The sequence below is a fragment of the Pipistrellus kuhlii genome, unplaced genomic scaffold (genome assembly GCF_014108245.1).
Source record: "Pipistrellus kuhlii isolate mPipKuh1 unplaced genomic scaffold, mPipKuh1.p scaffold_m20_p_14, whole genome shotgun sequence".
Lineage (NCBI taxonomy): Eukaryota > Metazoa > Chordata > Mammalia > Chiroptera > Vespertilionidae > Pipistrellus > Pipistrellus kuhlii.
The window spans coordinates 26510940-26529477 of record NW_023425449.1 but is presented as its reverse complement, the minus strand read 5'-3'; positions in this window follow the sequence as shown (position 1 = coordinate 26529477).

The window sequence follows — 18538 nt, the reverse complement described above, 5'->3', positions numbered from 1 at the left end:
TGATCTCCTTTATAGCTTCTAATAGTAAAATACACTACATGATTAATGAACCTGTCAGTTGTAATGGGAAGAATATGTAACAAGTAACTGTGCATTACTCGTTTGTGATTATATCTTTTATAAATTCAGCCATGTGTAGTGTGATAAGATTAACTCTTTACGATTTTAAGGTAATGCTGTAAAGTGAGTTAAAAACTGAGTCTGTTCTATTTTTGCCTCTCTGCCAATTGTTAATGTGACTTTTAAGAACACATTTCCTGCAATCGATAATTACTCAATTAGCAGCTTATTAAGTTTATATGTCAATAAATTTCATTACCAGGTGTCTGAGGCAGAAAAAAATGCTCTGGCACTTGGTGCATGCAATATTTCTTTGAGAAAATTTATTTTTTAAATGTGTTCTTTGCTGGATTTATTAGCCTATATAATATTCATAGAATTCAAGCCTAGACATGTAACTACCATTACTCAAAAATATATGCAAGGCTTAAGTAAAGAAGTAGGGCTATTGAGAATATCATTTTAGTATCAGATGGGAAGGAAGGAAGGGAGGGAGGAAAGAAGGAAGGAAGGAAGGAAGGAAGGAAGGAAGGAAGGAAGGAAGGAAGGAAGGAAAGAAGGAAGGAAGGAAAGAAGGAAAGGAGGAAGGGAGGGAGGGAGGGAGGGAGGGAGGGAGGGAGGGAGGGAGGGAGGAAGAAAAGAAAGAAAGAAAGAAAGAAAGAAAGAAAGAAAGAAAGAAAGAAAGAAAGAAGAAAGAAAGAAAGAAAGAAAAAGAAAGGGGAGTTGGGAGAGAAGGAAGAAAAGGGGAGAGGAGGAAAGGGAAAAAAATTAAGTCAAGCACTAATAGCAGCAAAAAAGCTCACAGAAAACTAAGGGAGAGAAGGGCTAGGTGAGGGCAGTGTTATTGAAAGAACTTCCATATCTGCCTCTGTCTCAAAAGTTCCTGATAACAGAGCAAAGTGGTCCCAATTACATTCTTCATGGCCAATAGAAAATAAGTTCTTACTTGTTCATCTGTGTTTGTGATGGGAATTCCATAATTCACTGAGCAGCTGGTCCTGGCAATGTTTCCTGTGGTCTCCATATAAACTTGTAGGAAATGATAAGTTCATAAGTTACACGTGAGGATCTTAACATTGAAGTCCCAAGTGCAGGATATTAGTATCCAGATCTGCGTGGTGTGACAAGTGCCAAAAACCACAGGGCGTATTGATTGATCTACTGGCCTAAATTCCCAATGTCTAGTTACTTTGATAGACTAAAAAAGTTGGTTGCAAAGAAAGGAAGGTCAAATATAAAATGCTAAAATGAGGGAAGAGGGAGGAGGAAAAGGAAGAATGGCAAGGAGGAGAGGGAAGGGAAGAAGAATTTACTGAGCTTATCGTGTTCCAAGTTTTGTATCAAAATCTTGACATGTATTGTCTTATTAAACATTTCTATATAAATCATTATTTTATTCCCACCTTATCCATGAAAATGTCACTTGCTCAGGGCCACAGGACCAACAGGAAACAGTGATAAAGCCTAAACCTGAATGAGCAACAGTCAGCAAATGAGATTCAAGAGAGTTTCCGGGGGAGAGGAAGCCAGTCTGCAGGAGCAGTTGGGAAGTCCCATTTGGAAGTTCCATTCTCAGTGACAGTAGGAGGGAAGCTGCAGTGGAAGTCCCTGGGGGAGAGTGGTGACTCCATGGTGCTGGGAGCAGACCTCACCTACCTCACCTTCCCCAGGCCTCACACTCATCACATCTACACAGTCACACTTCATGTCCAGCCTCTTCAATCTGTTTCTCATTTCTTCCTAAAGGAGTTGTGGTATAGAGGAGACCTGAGTTGTGTGCTGGTGGCTTCAGGGTACAGTTCCAGGCTGGATCCATTCTGCAAAACCACATGTGGCAGCACCTCACCAGGATGCTGTTCAAAGTTCTGCCACCTCGGAGAATTCTGAACCCCATCTCCTCAGATGCATAAAGGGGATGAAAATTTCTACCTCATGGATCTTAGGAAAATCAGTGGGTGTTACATCTGCCACAGAATAGGCTACTGAACAATTGTTATCAATCTGACTCCGTTGAGAGAATTTAGATTAAATTCAGCTATTTTTAAGATCTTCAAAACAGGGAAGTATTAGTAAGTTTTAAACATATGACATCCTTATATAATTTTATATATATGCAATTGAATAATCAAATGTATTCCCGAAATCTTTGGAGAATTATCTCAAATTATAGTTTGGCCAAGTCCTGGGGAAGGGGTCTGCCTGTAGGTCAGGGAAATTTCTGGGATGAGTTGTGGAGTTTTGCCAGTTTAAGGCAGGATGGGGAAGAGAAGGTGGAAGACAGCATGAACAAATCAGTTGCCAAGGCCAAAATCTGACAAAAAAAAAACAAAAACAAGAAAAACCCCCACAATGAATTCATTCAGCAAACACCATAAGGAAGTAAGGAGTACCTGATAACAACAATAATAAGACAAACACAGGCTTTGTGGAGCTTCTTTGTGGCCCTGGTTGAGACATTTCATGCAAACACACGCATATGTATAGATCAGTATATTGATTCTGATTTTTACCAAATTATCTATATTTAGACAATCATTAATTATGTGTTTTATATTTATTAGTTATCTTTAACTATCTCCTTAGGCATCCAAAAATGTAGACGTTTGTCTGCCGAAGGAAAATTCCTTAAGCCAAACCCATACAATACAACTCTGGGATATTCAAAATCTAACTCCAGATTACTTTCAAGTGTCTAATGACTACACTCTCTGTGGTTTTGGTGCCAGAATTTTTCACATTTAAGTAATTCATAAATTAAGATTTATCAGAGGTTTTTATATATAATATGTACCATGAAGTTAATAACTCCAAACTCAACAAGTACCTTAAGACTGTATCATTTCCTATAAGTGTGTGTGTGAAGATCACAGAAAACATTGCCAGGATCAGCTCATGAGTAAATTATAGAATTCCTCTGCCAAACAGATGAACAAGTAGGAACTTTACATCTATAGCTAATTGGTCTACCTGAGATATATTATTGCACCCTCTATAGGACCTGGAAGAAGAGGTGAGTCTGGGGACTGTGCATTTCAAGATCATAAGTTACACTCACTAAAAACCTTGACTCACAAAATAATTGTGTGTGGAATCTTTGTTGAAGCCTAATGAGTAACATATGCAATATCTTTTTACGCTCCAATTAACCAAGCAAAACTGAAACCATAGTTATACAAAGACCATCCTTTTATTAAACTTTGTGAATTATGTAACTGTCTAACTGCTATACTGCACACTTGAAACGACGTAATATAAATAACATTGAATATCAACTGTAAGAGAAGAAATTTAAAATTAAAACAAGCAAACAATGTTTTCAATTTGAATTTGAACTTCCCTTTCGGACAGTACTAAACTCATGTTTCTTGTGATTGTAATTCCTTCTTTGTTTCCTTACCCCATGGCCAAAGATTCTATTTTATGGTCTTTACTTGCCTTGGTTTCATACATAAAAGAAGGTCAGAAGTATGCATTTTAAAATGCAGTAGTGGAATGATGATACACTTGATAACAAAAAATTCCATTGAATTGAAATATCAGTTAATATTTACTACCTCATGATTTCTATACATTTATTTATTTTTAATATTTTTATTGATTTTTTTTTTTTTTAGAGAGAGGAAAGGAGAGGGATAGAAAACCAGAAACATCGATGAGAGAGAAACATCAACCAGCTGCCTCCTGCACACCCCTACCAGGGATGTGCCCGCAACCAATGTACATGCCTTTGACCGGAATCGAACCCAGGACCTTTTAGTCCTCAGGCTGACACTCTATCCACTGAGCCAAACCGGTTTAGGCTATACATTTATTGTTTTTATCTACTATCTTTTAAGCTTTTAACTTATGCTAATTGCCCTTCAATTTCAACCACTGACATTTCCCTTTTGAGAAGTCTTGTGTCTTTTTCTGCTTAAGAACTCTATTCAGGTTTATAAATAATTGTAGCAGCTTTATAATTAGTTTCAAACTTTTAAGCTCTCACTAACACTCTTCAAATCTGTCCCTGACTACCTTACATACTTTCTTTTCTTATCATGGGTCTTAGGTTCTAATAATGTTTCCCCCTGATGTGTCATGTTCTTGCCTGCTTCAGTGCCTTTGCATATTCATTTTTCCTGGAGTGCTCTTTCTTAACTTGTCCTAGAAATGCTAGTTTCTCAATTTATCCATATTCTCCATTCAAGACCCAGAATGTTAGTTTCTCCATTCTCCTAATAAACTCATTTTCTCCATTCAAGATCCAAAATTCACCAGGCATATCTCCTCTTTTATTCCCATACCTTCTAACATCATGTGACTCTTGAAGTAGGAATTATGTTTCAGTTGTCTTTGCTTCATAAATACCTAGTGATCTTGAAGTAGGAACTATGTTTCAGTTGCCTTTGCTTCATAAATATCTAATGGTAGGCACTTAAAAGTGTTGAATAAATGAGTGAATAAGTGAAGAAATTAGAAAACTTCATAGGGTTATGTTGAAGGTTGATGTGATGACATTTGTAAGCTATATAGCAGCATCCCAGGAACACAGAGAATGTGAGATAAGTAACTTCGATGGTCATCATTATTGTATGATATAGTCCTGTCTGCTTTGCTTTGAGTGTTGGGTCTCCGCATTGTTCAAACTTGTTAAAAGCCAATGTGTCAGTGTGTTCCAATGAATCAGGAATTCTGCCATGACCTAACACATTGGTCTTATTCTTCCAGAGCAAGACAGATGGAGGAGAGGGAAGATCTAAAAAGCTGATTATTCTTTTTTAATTCGAAAGATTGAAGGCCTAGAGCTTTCATAATTAAATTATCAAGAGGCAGAACAAATAAGAAGCAATTGTCTTCTAAAAAAGTGTTTTTCCTACCACTTCTATATCCTTTTTTAGAAAGCATACTGCCCTCCTGATTACTTTCCCATTCTTTTAGGGATACCTTCAGTGTTCAGTATGCATGGTGTGTGTGTGTGTATGTGTGTGTGTGTGTGTGTGTGTGTGTGTGTGTCAATATGATCTACCTCAGTACCCACTTCCCCTATTTCAACCTAAGCCTGAGTCTGTCTAGAGAACTTCCAAACACCTAACAAATACCAACAATAGTTATCCATTGATTTGAAATAACTTTTCTAGAAAAAATAAAATGTAAACATGTTAGAACTAAAGCTGTATAGTGAGCTCCTCTAAGTAGAATGGAAAGTTGACTAATGTGAAACCTCAAGCTTCTCTCTTTGACTCAGACAGCCATGGGTAGGATGGTGTTCCTCACTTAAGACCCAGAGGTATGGCACATCATTTTGAAACAAGTATTTTCTATCCCATGGCTATTTTTACAAAAACTTTTCCAAGGCATATATATATATATATATATATGCCTTTTGTCTTTTTATTAGCCACTGACTTTGGTAGCAGTTTATTTGTGTTCAGTCTTTATACAATCCAATTCTTTCAGATTACTTACCTTAATATTTTAAGGTATAGGGATATTTTCTACTTGTAAAAAAAATTTAGCCTTTCTACATTGATTTTCTTAAATGTTTCACCTATAATTTATCCAATTCTACTAACTTAATTTTCATGCCATCTATTCTCCTAGGTGTTTCTGGAGTAGTGAGAATTCTGCAATATCTACAACAAAAAGAAATATTTTATTTGGCATATAATTCCACTATAGAGAGCCTGAAAAGCAAACATCTATAAATATAATATTTTTAAGAAACCAGTTTCATAAAAGAGATGACAGATTAATCTGGAAAGAGTGTCATGACATTCCCTACATGCTATCTTTCAGACATTGATAGTATTTGGGGATGTTGATGATTGTTTTATATAATTACTTACGTTGTTTTATAAAAGTGTCCAATAATATCACTCTAAGTAAAATTCTGACAAGTCATTTTGGTTGTTGAAATGCTTATTGAACAATATCCAGTTGTTGTTTTTCAGGATAAATTCCATCATGAAAAAACTACCCAAGCCATATATGTCTTTCAAATGAAATTCTAGTTCCAAAAATAACTCTCCAGCTTCTATTTAAGGAGCAGAGGCCCAGTGCATGAAATTCATGAAGGTGTAGGATTCCTAGACCTGGCTGGCAATCAGGGTCAATCCGGGCCTTCTAGCTGCCTACCGGGGACTGCCTTCATTCTGCACTGCCCCTGGTGGTCAGAGCACATCATAGCAAGCGAGCAAACTCCCAGTCTCCTGGTCAAACACCTAAGGGGAAAATTTTCTCTCCTTGGCAATCTCTGTATCTGGAATTTCACTATGTGAAAATAAACTGACAGATGTCAAAGCAATAGCCTTTAGAAGTGAAATGCACATGGGTACTGGGTGGAGGGGGTCATCAAGAAGAAGGTAGGAATACTGAGAAAAGAGCTAAGAGGACATCAAAGAAGCAGAACCCGCCCCTGAAAATGATTTAATCTGAATAGGTGACAACCAAATGTTCCTGAGTTGGCCTGCTGTGATGTCAGTAGTGGAAGATTACATTTAGAACTTTCGATCTAATCACTGAACACAAAGAGGGCTTTTGTTTCAGAATTTTTACATAGGTTGAAAAAAACAACAATGCAAATTTATATTTCTGCAAGTACATTCAAATGTATCAACACCAAACAACTTTTGAATTTGTTTTCCTAAAGGGAGAATTTACAGATTCCTGATACTATAACTGTAAAAGATAATTTGGAGACATGCTAGATTAAGAAGTTATTAAATATTCAACATACTTATAATTAAATAAGTGGATGGCAGCTAGTGGGAGCCAGGTTTCTCACTATTGGAAAGGGAGTTTATAGATAAGCAAGGAGAGAAGGCTATAAAGATCCATATGGTAATGGGTTTAAGTTGGGAACATCAGAATGGGTTTGTGTTTAGCTTAATAAATATACAGATGGTTATATGCATGTGAATATATTTATAGACATGTGTCTATATACAGGTTAGAGTACACATATCTTTCCTTTCTTTGTTATCTGAGAGAGCCCAAAGCAATGACACCCCTGGAGCCTAGATCTTGATTTATAATACTATTCTCAAAAATAAATAAATAAAATAAATGGAGAAGTAGCTGAATCTGGCTATGACTAGGGCTGATTCAGTTATTTCTGACATTATTAGTACTTGGGAATGTTGATGATGGTTTTATATAATTACTTACGTTGTTTTGTAAAAGTATCCCATAATATCACTCTAAGTAAGATTCTGACAACGTGTCCTTTTAGTTGTTGAAATGCTTAGTGAAGAATGTCAAGTGGTTGGTTTTCAGGATAAAGTCCAACATTCCAAGTCACACATGTCTTTCAAGTGAGATTCTAGTTCCAACAATGACTGTCTAGCTTCTACTTAAAGACAAGAAGATAAAAGTCAAGAAAGGCCTGGAATATCTCACAGTGCCAGGAAGTGATGAGATTTAAAAACAAAACAAAATACAAACAATCGTAAAGGTATTTTAAAGAGACATACAAATCAATTAGAAGTGTTCCCAATAGTCAAATCTGGAACAATTTGAGCAAAACAAAGTAAATAAAGTAATATTGGATTATAATGAAATTATAAAATAAATATTCCTGCATATATATTTAAATAAATTTCATAAATAAGTGGAAGTTAAGAAACAGAAAATTTCCAAATAAGTTATGTAGATACTTCCACTCACTGTTTAACTGAAAACTGTACATAGAGACTTCATTATGAAGTGTATAGTGTCTGAAAGGGAGGAAAATAGAGTAACCTTACAGTAAAAAAACCCTGACAAACACTACCAGTGTCAGGTGACCAAAATCAGCATCATCCATGATAGGTCATGTTGATAATAGATACCTTAGATATGGTGATAAAAATTGTCCCGGCCTGCGGGGCAACAACGGGGGCACGCAGGAACCACCTAAGAGAATGAGGCAAACAAGGAACGTGAAAGAATGGAGGCAAGACAAGGTTCTGATCAAGCCTCAATTTTATTCTCTGAAATGGTTGTATTTATACAGCAGAAACAAAGGGGGGCAGGGTTGCTTATGCAGAGGGGTCTTTGGCATCTGGCAACACAGGATTGGCTAACTGACAGGGAGGTGTAACAGTCCAAGGTGCAACATTCCAAGGCTGGGCTATCTAGGGGGGGGAGGATCAGGAAGGGGAAGTGGCAGGAAGACAGGAAGATGCTAAGCCCCAGGTTAATCTTATCTTCTGGCCAAGCCCTCAGGGCACAGCATAACTTCTGCTAGAAGGAACTTAATTCTATTTTCTTAAGACTGAGTTGCTTGCCTCAACTCTGCTGGCTCCCAACAAAAAATGATACTTAAAACACATAACCTCATTCTAATCATAAAAAACATTAGACAAATACCAGTTAAGGAACATTGTAATATACCTGACCAATACCACTCAAAACTGTGATAGTAACAGAAAAAAGAAAATTTTCAGAAACTGACATAGGTAAGATAGCCTAAGGAGACATAATGATTAAATATAATGTATTATCTGGATGGGTTCTGGGAGAGAAAAAGGATATTAGGTAAAAACTAAGAAAATCTAAATAAAGTATGGAGTTTATAATAAAATACTTAGAAGTAAACTTAACTAAGAAGGCGAAAGAACTGTACACTGAAAACTACCAAACATTGATGGAAGAAATCAAAGAAAACATAAAATGCCAATCATACCTCAATAAAGCTGAAAAAAGAAGATGCACACAAGATTAAAATATATCCCATGTCCATGGATTAGAAAACAGTATTATTATTATTACCCAAATCAATCTACAGATTCAATGCAATCCCTATCAATGCAATTGACCTGTAGATGAGTTATATGTATCCTGCTCTCTGTATATCAGTAAACCATTGGTTTTAATAATCAAGACTCAGCTTCTGTGATACAGTATCTAATATATGGCATGCACAGATACAATGAAAAAGTTATAGCCTTTGCAAGCAGACAGACCTGAGTTCAAATTTTCAAATCTCTCCCTTGTGACTTAATAATGCAAGCTATTCAAACCCCAAACCACATTTCCCCTTCTGTAAAAAGGGGGTGATAACATGGCAGCTTATTTACTTTTTTTTTTTTTTACAAGAATCAGACTACATGGAGATACACACAATACATATATCCTATATAATAAAAGGGTAATATGCAAATTGACCCTAATGGTGGAATGACCAGAAACAACTGGTCACTGTGACACTCACTGACCACCAGGGGGCAGACACTCAACCCAGGAGCTGCCCCTTGGTGGTCAGTGCACTCCCACGGGGTGAGTTCTGCTCAGCCACAAGCCGGGCTGATGGCTGCAAGGGCAGCAGCGGTGATGGAGCCTCTCCCACCCCTTTGGCAGTGCTAAGGATGTCCAACTGATGTCTTAGGCTCAGGGAGCAGGCCTAAGCTGGCAGGTGGACATCCCCTGGGGGGTCCCAGACTGCAAGAGGGCACCAACCAGGCTGAGGGACCCCTGACCCTGAATGCATGAATTTTCATGCACCGGGCCTCTAGTAGATATATAAAGAGAAAGAAGGAAGGATAGAAAGATAGATAGATAGATAGATAGATAGATAGATAGATAGATAGATAGATAGATGATAGATAACTGATAGACAGATGATAGAATATAAGTAGGACATTACCAATATTCAAGAAACAGGTTTTGATATTGTTACTATTCATGAGATTTCTCTTGAGGCTTTGTTAATTACCTACTGACATACTTTAGCTCTAATTTCTCCCATGATCTATCACAAAAGAAAAGCCTGTGAGTATGCACAAGGCTAGGTTTTGGTAAATATAATGTACTTCCTCCATGCCTCCTATGAGGTAGAAGATCTTAAAATTCGCCAGGCAACTAAATGAGCCAGCCTTTGCAATTATCCCCCAGTGTGAGGCTACCTCCATATGGAGTCACAGAACCACTAGCAATGTCTGAGCACTTGAATTCCTTGACAGGAGGTTTCTGTTCATAATAAAATGGTAACAGCCTGGAAGGGATACCATGTCTTAATATTAGGAAAACTTTGGGCATCTTTGCAGCCTAAAAGGCTAACAAATGATGGGCATGATGTGGAGTCTTAGAATAAAGCAAATCCTAGAGCATCTCAGCCGTCAGCATTTCTCATAGTTCTAGTGGCAACAATTCAAGAAAGGTAAAAACGGACCTGGAAAATGTGCAAAAAACTTAAGAATATAAATGATCAAGAGGGAACAGGGATGTGAGACCAGAACTCATTAGTCACTGAAGCCAAAATAATTTTATTTTTAAAGCATTCATCTCTGAGTTAGCCCCAGAAATAGATTCCAAGGGCCACCACTGCAGTGAGATGCCATTAGAGGTTCAAATAAGAGAGTAAACATGCACTTATTAATGACACATATTTATGCTCTATGTATCAGGCTATTTCCAGATACACAAAAACCGTTATTGGACTTTTTTAATTGCCATGCTTCTTAATTCCAATTTAACTGTGTGGTCACATTGAAGCCACTTAATTACTATGTTTCTACTCAACATGAATGTATTCCCTAATCCCACAAGTGGTCTATTAATAGACTCTTATAAACAGAATTTCTACTGACTTCCATTAATGGTGAATATTTATTTTCACTGTAACTAAATACTGTAAAATATTAAAAGGGACACCATGTAAGAATTGCAAAGACATTTGTTTCTTTGCAGATATAAGCATACATGATGAGTTGTGCATAAATAGCTTTGTCTCCAGAGAGCTACCTTCTTTGCCTCGCCCTTATGGTATGTATGTAATACAAACTGTGTACTTTGGGGCTTTTGGGAAATATTTCATTTCTCAGTATCATTTCACTCCTGTTTTTCCAACACAAGGCAAAGAAATGTGGGCTTTCAGCCGACATGACATCAGCATCATACATATGGGTATGATATCATCTAGGATTTTTGTCACAAAGAGCTTAGGAATCCACTTTTAAAATTCTGTCCTCAAAGATGGGTTCACTAAGGTATGCTTTTTAGAATTACATTTATTGGGGTGACATTGGTTTATGAAATTATATTGGCTTCAAGTGTACAATTCTATGATGCATCATCTACTGTATATAGTACATTGTGTGCCTAAGGTAGGATTCTTAAAAGCCAAACACTTGAAGCAACTAGCTTTGCTGATGCTTATTCCACAAGGAGAGGAAAGGAGAGTATGGCTTTCTGGAAAAAGTTGAGTGTTAAGAAAAAGTTCCTAACTCCTTGAACTTCATACCTTAGACTATTTTTAGTTCTTTGACATGGCTGGTTATCATTAGGACATACAATCCTGCTGGAAATAAGTTGCAGACGTAATAACTAAGTAGAGTGCAGGGAAAGAGGCCGGTGGGAAGGAAGGAAGGACTTTTCTCTCTTCATATTTATACTCACTCTTCAGCATTCCTTGATTGCCTACCCTGTTGGACACCTTGCTATCGATAGATACTGGAAACACACTAAGTTTTATAAGATTAATTGCCTTCACATTAACTATAATCAATAGTGAAATTCTGCTTTGTAATGTATAATTTTTAATCATCAGATTTCCCTCTAACTTCTCTGGCAATGTTATCATTATTGTTTTGTACTATTGCTATTTTTATATTTGTCATATTATCATCGTTATATCATTTTTCTTATTAAGAATCTGAACAGCAGCATTCAAGAGGATGATTTCAGACTCATATTGCCCACCCTATAATCCCAGCTCTGTCACTAGTTACTTAACCATTCTGTGCCTCAATTTCCTCACCATGTATACAGAGGTAAAATCAGGACCACTCTAGTTATAGGAGAATTACTCTAATTATAACTGTATTTTTAAAAATAGAAGAATCCACAGTTTGGAAGAGCACCTGGCATATCACAAGCCCTGTTTTGCATTTATATTATTAGTACATAATAACTAACTGGTTATAGATGAGGAAACCAAAGCTCAATTGGGTGAAGTGACTTGGGAATGCTCAGAGTTGACATTCAAATGGGTGCTCACAGTCTTCACTCACTTTGAAGTCTTATTAAACAAAGGAAATAGAAACATTGAAACAAAGGGAGCAGCAGTATGTATTTACATGGCTCCTTTCTTTGTTAGTGCTTTTCTATCAAATTTTCATTTCTATTTAAAATGCTTTTACAAATGAAGCTCAAAATGTGGGGGAAAATCAAGGAGCTCAGGCATATATGATTTACTAAAAATTTCAAAAGTGGACAATAGATACATTTTACACAGCTCTCCACTCCTCTGCTTCTATTTCTATCAGCACGTCTACTTCTCAGAAAGCCTGTTGGCTCCCCACGGCCTAGGGTGAGGTCTGAAATCCTTAGTGGAATTTCAGGGTTTTTCAATCTGACACCATCCTGACTTTCCTATTACATCTCCCACCACAGCTCTCCCAACTCCAGTGAATATGCCCCTTCCCCAGACTTCTCACACAGTTCCCCAGGCCTCTGCCTTTCCCTAACCCACTTCCTCCCTGCACAGTCCTGGTCTCTTCCCCACCACCCACATGCTTAGCAGAATCCCAGCCTTCCCTTAAATGCTGTTGAAATGTTGACTTACTGAGAACTTTCCCTCAAACTCGCATTCAAATTCAAGTGTGTCTTTCTTTGCATTTTCATATGCTTTGCTTACACAAGCACAGTAACACTTTGCTTGCCCTCCCTTGTGGGTAATTTGCATTCTGCTTTTCCCCAATGATGGTCACAGCAGAAGCATCTGCGCTGTGTGTATAAGCCCTCTAAGCCTCCTGGAACACGCTACAGGATGTTACATGGAGGACGCAGGCCATCGCTTGCTCCACCATTTCATTGATGCCGAATACTTCTCTTCCTATGTTTTCACTATTGTAATCAATGCTGCAATAACCATGTCATAAACAGTCTCTTCATGACTTTTGCAAATCTCTTGGAGACTCTGAAAATTAATCCGTGTGAGCTCTTTGTTGTATCTGCAGTGAGTCATTATCGCTGTTTGTGTCTCACCTTTCTAGGTGGTCATTTGTTTGATGGGCTTATTTTTCCAAAACATAATACTTCATAAAATAACCATTCTCGCACTGCCTCAAACTATATCTTTTATCTCTTCTCACACACACATAAAAATTGTTTTGTTTTTGTCTTCCTCTTTTACTGTATAGTGCTATTGTGGAATAAAATAATCGTGATGTGCTTCAAAATGGTAAAAAGAATTATTCTACCCCCAAAGATAATGTTAATAACTTGAGATAGCAACATATTTTAATTCTTGTTTCTCCCTCCCCCCCACCCCAGTTTATTTCACTTTATCTATAGGGAAAGAAGCATATATCTTCCAATGTATTTTCTCATTGGCTTCTTTAAAATTTTCTTGAAAAATAGGTCAAATGAATGGGAGGAAATTTCGCCTTTGTATTTGAGAAAATTATGCTGTACCTCTTAAAAGCTCAAATTTCCAAGTTATTTTTCTTAATATTTACTCAGCAATATTTCACTGCTCCTACTTAATTGTAGCTTACAAAGTATATAATGCAAAAATGGGAAATATCTGTTTATGAATCAGTTATTTATAGTTTTGGTGCTTTTAATGAAGCCTTTGAATCTAGGCCACACAATAGTTTTGTAGTGAAGTCACTTTCTATTTCTTGAAGAAACTTCTTCTAAAAATCTATTCAGATGTGTTTTCAGAAATTAAATACTAGAAAAGTAAAAAAATAAAAGAAAAAAGGGTGTTTTTTTTTTCCTAAAAATATAACCTGTGCCAGAGGCCAAGTTGCAAAGCATCCAGAAAGTTTTTGGCTGTTAGTAAACATTCCAATGACATTTAGATTAAACAAGTTATCAGAAAGAAGAAGATAACAATGACACAATACTTAGGTAGGGGGAATAAGGAGAAATAGAATATAGCTCCTTAAAAACCTATAATAAGAAAAAAAATATTTAAAATGTCAAGGAGAAACAGAAAACAGAAAGTCAAAAACCTCAAGGCAAAAAGGGTCTTTCCCTTAATGTTTGTCTGTAGAAAGCTCTCAGTTTTCTCTGTTAGAGGAAGAAGCAAGAAAATTTTAAAAATTTAAAATCTGTAACAGAAAAAATAACCTGAATAAATTGTTCCCTGCCTGGATATGCTAACTGGGAGGTCAGAAACTTCACCTAAACCAAGAAAGATATACAGCAGCTAAACTTATTCAATCTTTGTGGAAAAATAGATCTAGACTAACCAGTATTTACAAGACATAAGCATTATTGTACCTGAGTTCTTTTGTTTCTTTATATCAAACTCCAATTTGGGTTTCATCTTTAAAAAAATATATATACTGAATAAGCAATTTTAGTGAAGACAATATTTCTATTTTAACACAGTACTATTTTATTGACCATCAACAGCCATTAAAAGTACATGCTATAATTCTGACTAAGTAATTTGCATGCCTAAATAAGCCTGTCTGTTAGAACATAATACTTCACATGGCGATGTCACCCACATGATTTTAGTTGACTATATTACTGGCTCAGGAGGAAACAGATTCAAAAGTGGTGGCTATGATCATTTGAACCAATGAGAAATTTGAACCAACGAGAAATTGCAAACATTACAAATCCCACAAGTTACCAGTACTTGCTTCAGTAAACCTTATTTGTGATCCATCATCTCAAGAAAAAAAACAACACCAGTTTCTTAAAGAACATGTGTGTGCAGACATTTGCTAAAAGATCCATCCTAGTCGAAGGGAAATGGATGCAACTCCAAGTTTCCAGCCAGGATTTTAGAAATCAAGTAGGTACCATCAGGTGGCAATTTGGTAACCACTTGAGTCGAGTCTCTAGCGTCCACATTCTCTTAGACATATGTCATCTGACACTGACTTGGCATTGCAGATACTGTTATGCCTATGCATTTGATATGAAGCGGGCAGATTTTACTGGACCGCATCTCTTCCTACATACAGAATTCTCACTGAAGTGAAGAACCCTTCTGTTTACCATTGAAGTTTATCATCATACTGTTTGTCATAACGAAGTCAATGGGAGCTCTGTGCACACAGGAATGAAGCAGCCAGCAAAATCAAGCCCTGCGTACTAGAAATCTGGAGAGAGGCCAATGATGAACTGGCATGGAAACATAATAACCATCTTGCCTTTACAGCTGGTCTCTTGAAACGGAATGGGAGCCTACGGGAGGAGGGCACTCAGCAGAAATGGTGCCTCTGCAGGGCACTCAGACTCAGGGCAAACAGACAACTAGAGCCACGGAGCCGTCAATCTGCCACAGGATCCACGGGACCACTCTCATTCACCCTTTATGAAATTAATTAACCGAAGTGGAAATTAAAGTGGTGCAAAGTTATCTTAGAGGGGGGTGGGGGGGGGGAATGTGCATTTTGTGAAGAAATGGTAAGTTCAATAATTCAAAAGGAAACAGTGGCTGAAGAGATGATCTTAGCCACATTACATCACGACATCCCCTCCAAACCACCTACACCCACCACAAACACTCATTTTCTGAAGGGCAAGATTGTCTCAAGGTCTTATCGACACTAACTGCATTACCAAGGCACAGAGAACACAATCAGATCTCTCCCCTTCATAATGTAGATGTTGTCTTTTTTAAAGCAAGCTTGATTATATTCTGAATAGGTCAGTCTGTGTGCCTGACATTTCTCCTCAGTTTCCTGTGACCTTTTAATAAGAATGACTTGGTTTCTGCACTGTAGAAAATGGAGCTGTCCCTTTTCAATCAGCGACTATGAGAAGCACAGTTTGAACATATCACATTTTCTGGGCGGCATTATTCTTCCTAGGACAGCAAAGCAAATGAAACCCAACCATCCTATAAAAACATGTGTCCTGTTTGGCTTTCATTTTTACCTTTTTCTGCTGCTCATTCACATACCTTTGTAAATATTTAAACAAATGTGCAGTCACATTTGCTCAGGGAAAGTAACAAATTAATAAAGTCTCTGTTGAACCAATCCGACTTTCATAATGTATGCTTAACCAGATGTCATCTCTGAATAGCCTTGCAAAGAATTATTAACAGGGACCTTCCATGGTTATGGAGAGACAATTATCAACCATAATCCGATTTCTAAATTTCAAAAAAGTGTTCCTCTTTATTAGGTTCCAGCAACAGAGGATTCAACCAGACAGACCACCAGTGCCTGGATGAACAAGAGAATATTCTCCTCTCAATTTGAAAGGCTATGACTGCCATGCCACAAGGACCAGCCTCCCAATTTCCCGCAGGAATACCGGTCAGTCTGGGAAACTCCCAGGAGGTATCCATTTGCACAGCCTAGGATCAGATTCATAGATATGAGCTTTATTCCCACAACTGGACTGGGTTTCCTGATATAGAAATTATACATGACTACCTAAAGGAAGCTAAACTCAGGAATATACAATAGTATATAATACAGGCAGGGAGCACCAGCCACCAAAAGATAACTGAGAAGCTGAGCTGGAAAGTGAATCAGAAGCATGTATATGGCACTCACGGTGGCAATACCTGTGTGATGCACTGGGTTCCACTATTCAGGACTCCACACAAGAATGGCCCCTGTCTTCATGGATGATCAGGAAGACACTGATAACTATATATTTGCCAATTAGGGTAATGAGGGAAAGAATATATCTAGAATAGGCTAGTGGAGAAAGATAATCTAAAGTTAACAAACTTCAGTAAAGGGCAAGATAGTCAATATTTTATGCTCTGTATGTTACCTTTGATCTGTAATGCAAATTTTTATAAACCATTTATTACATAAAAATTATTTTTTATGAGTTCAAAGGGTGGCTGGGTGGCAGGAGTAAAGGGATGGGAAGGGGGACACCTGTAATACTGTCAACAACAATAATATATATTTAAGCAAGACAAATGCCAAAGCTAGCCTGTGGCCACAGTTTTCCTACCTCTGATGGCATAAGAGAAAGGTCGGAGCTCCAGAATAATTATGCATAAAGAAAGGTTCAAGGTGGAAAGTCAAGGCAGCATATGAGAAGCAACAGAGAGAGATGAGACTGGGCAGGCGTACTGGGCTCAGCAGGCTTCAGTGGGAAGTTTAAACATTATTTTAAAGGCAGTAAAAAGCCACCAAAGAGGTGATGACCAAAAGCGATGATATGATCCAATTTATTTAAAAGGCCTCTTTGCCTGCGTGTGGAAAATTTGCATCAGTTTTTGCCAGCCTCGTGGTACCAGAACTCTGTGAGAAGGAAGAGAACAGGGGCAGGCAGGGGCAGGCAGGATGGGGCAGGAGGGGTGAGACAAGGAGGTCCTGTCTTTTTGCTCCTTCTCTTGGCTTTTTAGGAACCAGAGAGCCCCTTGCATGGAGGTGAAAGACATCTTCCATCCAGCTGCTTTTAAGGATTTGATGGTTGGGCTCTTGCCCCTGGATATCATTTTTTTTATTTTTCTTTCAATTTTCAAGAACCCCATTTTGAACTAAAAAATATTCACTTATTCTAATATGGTTGGTTGTTCTACCAGCAATGTTTTTAAAGATGTAAATGTGCTCACTTAGGGGTAAGTCTGCATGGATATCTAATGAGTTAGAGGGAACAATTCAGGAGATCGTGATGTTCTCCTTTTTGCCCTCCTTGTCCCTCTTCTGTAAAGAATCCTGATTATACGTGCCTAGGCAGAGAGGAAGCAGAGAGCAATTGTTTATTGTCTAAGGCTATATGACTCACCATTTCCAGTCTCACGTTCCCTGCTCTGCCTGAGGACATCTTAGCATGTTTCTGCCAAAGTCTCCCCTCCTCCCACACTGAGCCCGGGACTCACCTTTTCCATGGAGCCCATCCAGGAGACAGAAATCATGAGCCAGTGTTCCTCAAAGACACCAGATCCACACACCTGTGTTCTGAACCTCTGTTATGGGTTCAGCCTTTCTTCTCAGGTTTGGGTTCTGCTTCTTACTTTCCTACCCCTCTTAGCCAGAGGCGCTGAAGGTTCCCCTGAAAGGGAAGCCCAGTTTGATACTAAAAAAATTGTCTGAAATAGGGGCAGCCTCATAAAAAGAATGAAATCTTACCATTTGTGATCATATGGATGGACCTAGAGGGTATTTCACTAAGTGAAATAAGTCAATCAGAGAAAGAGAAATGCCATATAATTTCACTTCCGTGAGGACTCTAACGAACAAAGTAAACAAACAAACGAAGCAGAAACAAACTCATAGGTGCACAGAATACACTGATGTTTGCCCGGAAGGAGAGTTGGGGGGCTGGGTAAAAAAGGCGAAGTGATTAAGAAGCACACATTGGTAGTTACAAAATAGTCACAGGGATGTAAAGTACAGCACAGGGAATAAAGTCAATAATATTGTAATTACTGTGTGTGATGCCAGGTGGGTACCGAATATTTCAAGGGGAATACTTAAGATTGTCTAACCACTATGCTGTACACCTGAAACTAACAGAAAATAATATTGAATGTAAACTGTAATTCCAAAATAAGATTTAAAAAATAAGACAAATAAAAATATATTTTAAAAAAATTAAATAGGGCAGCCTCAAGAATAGATATAACTAATTC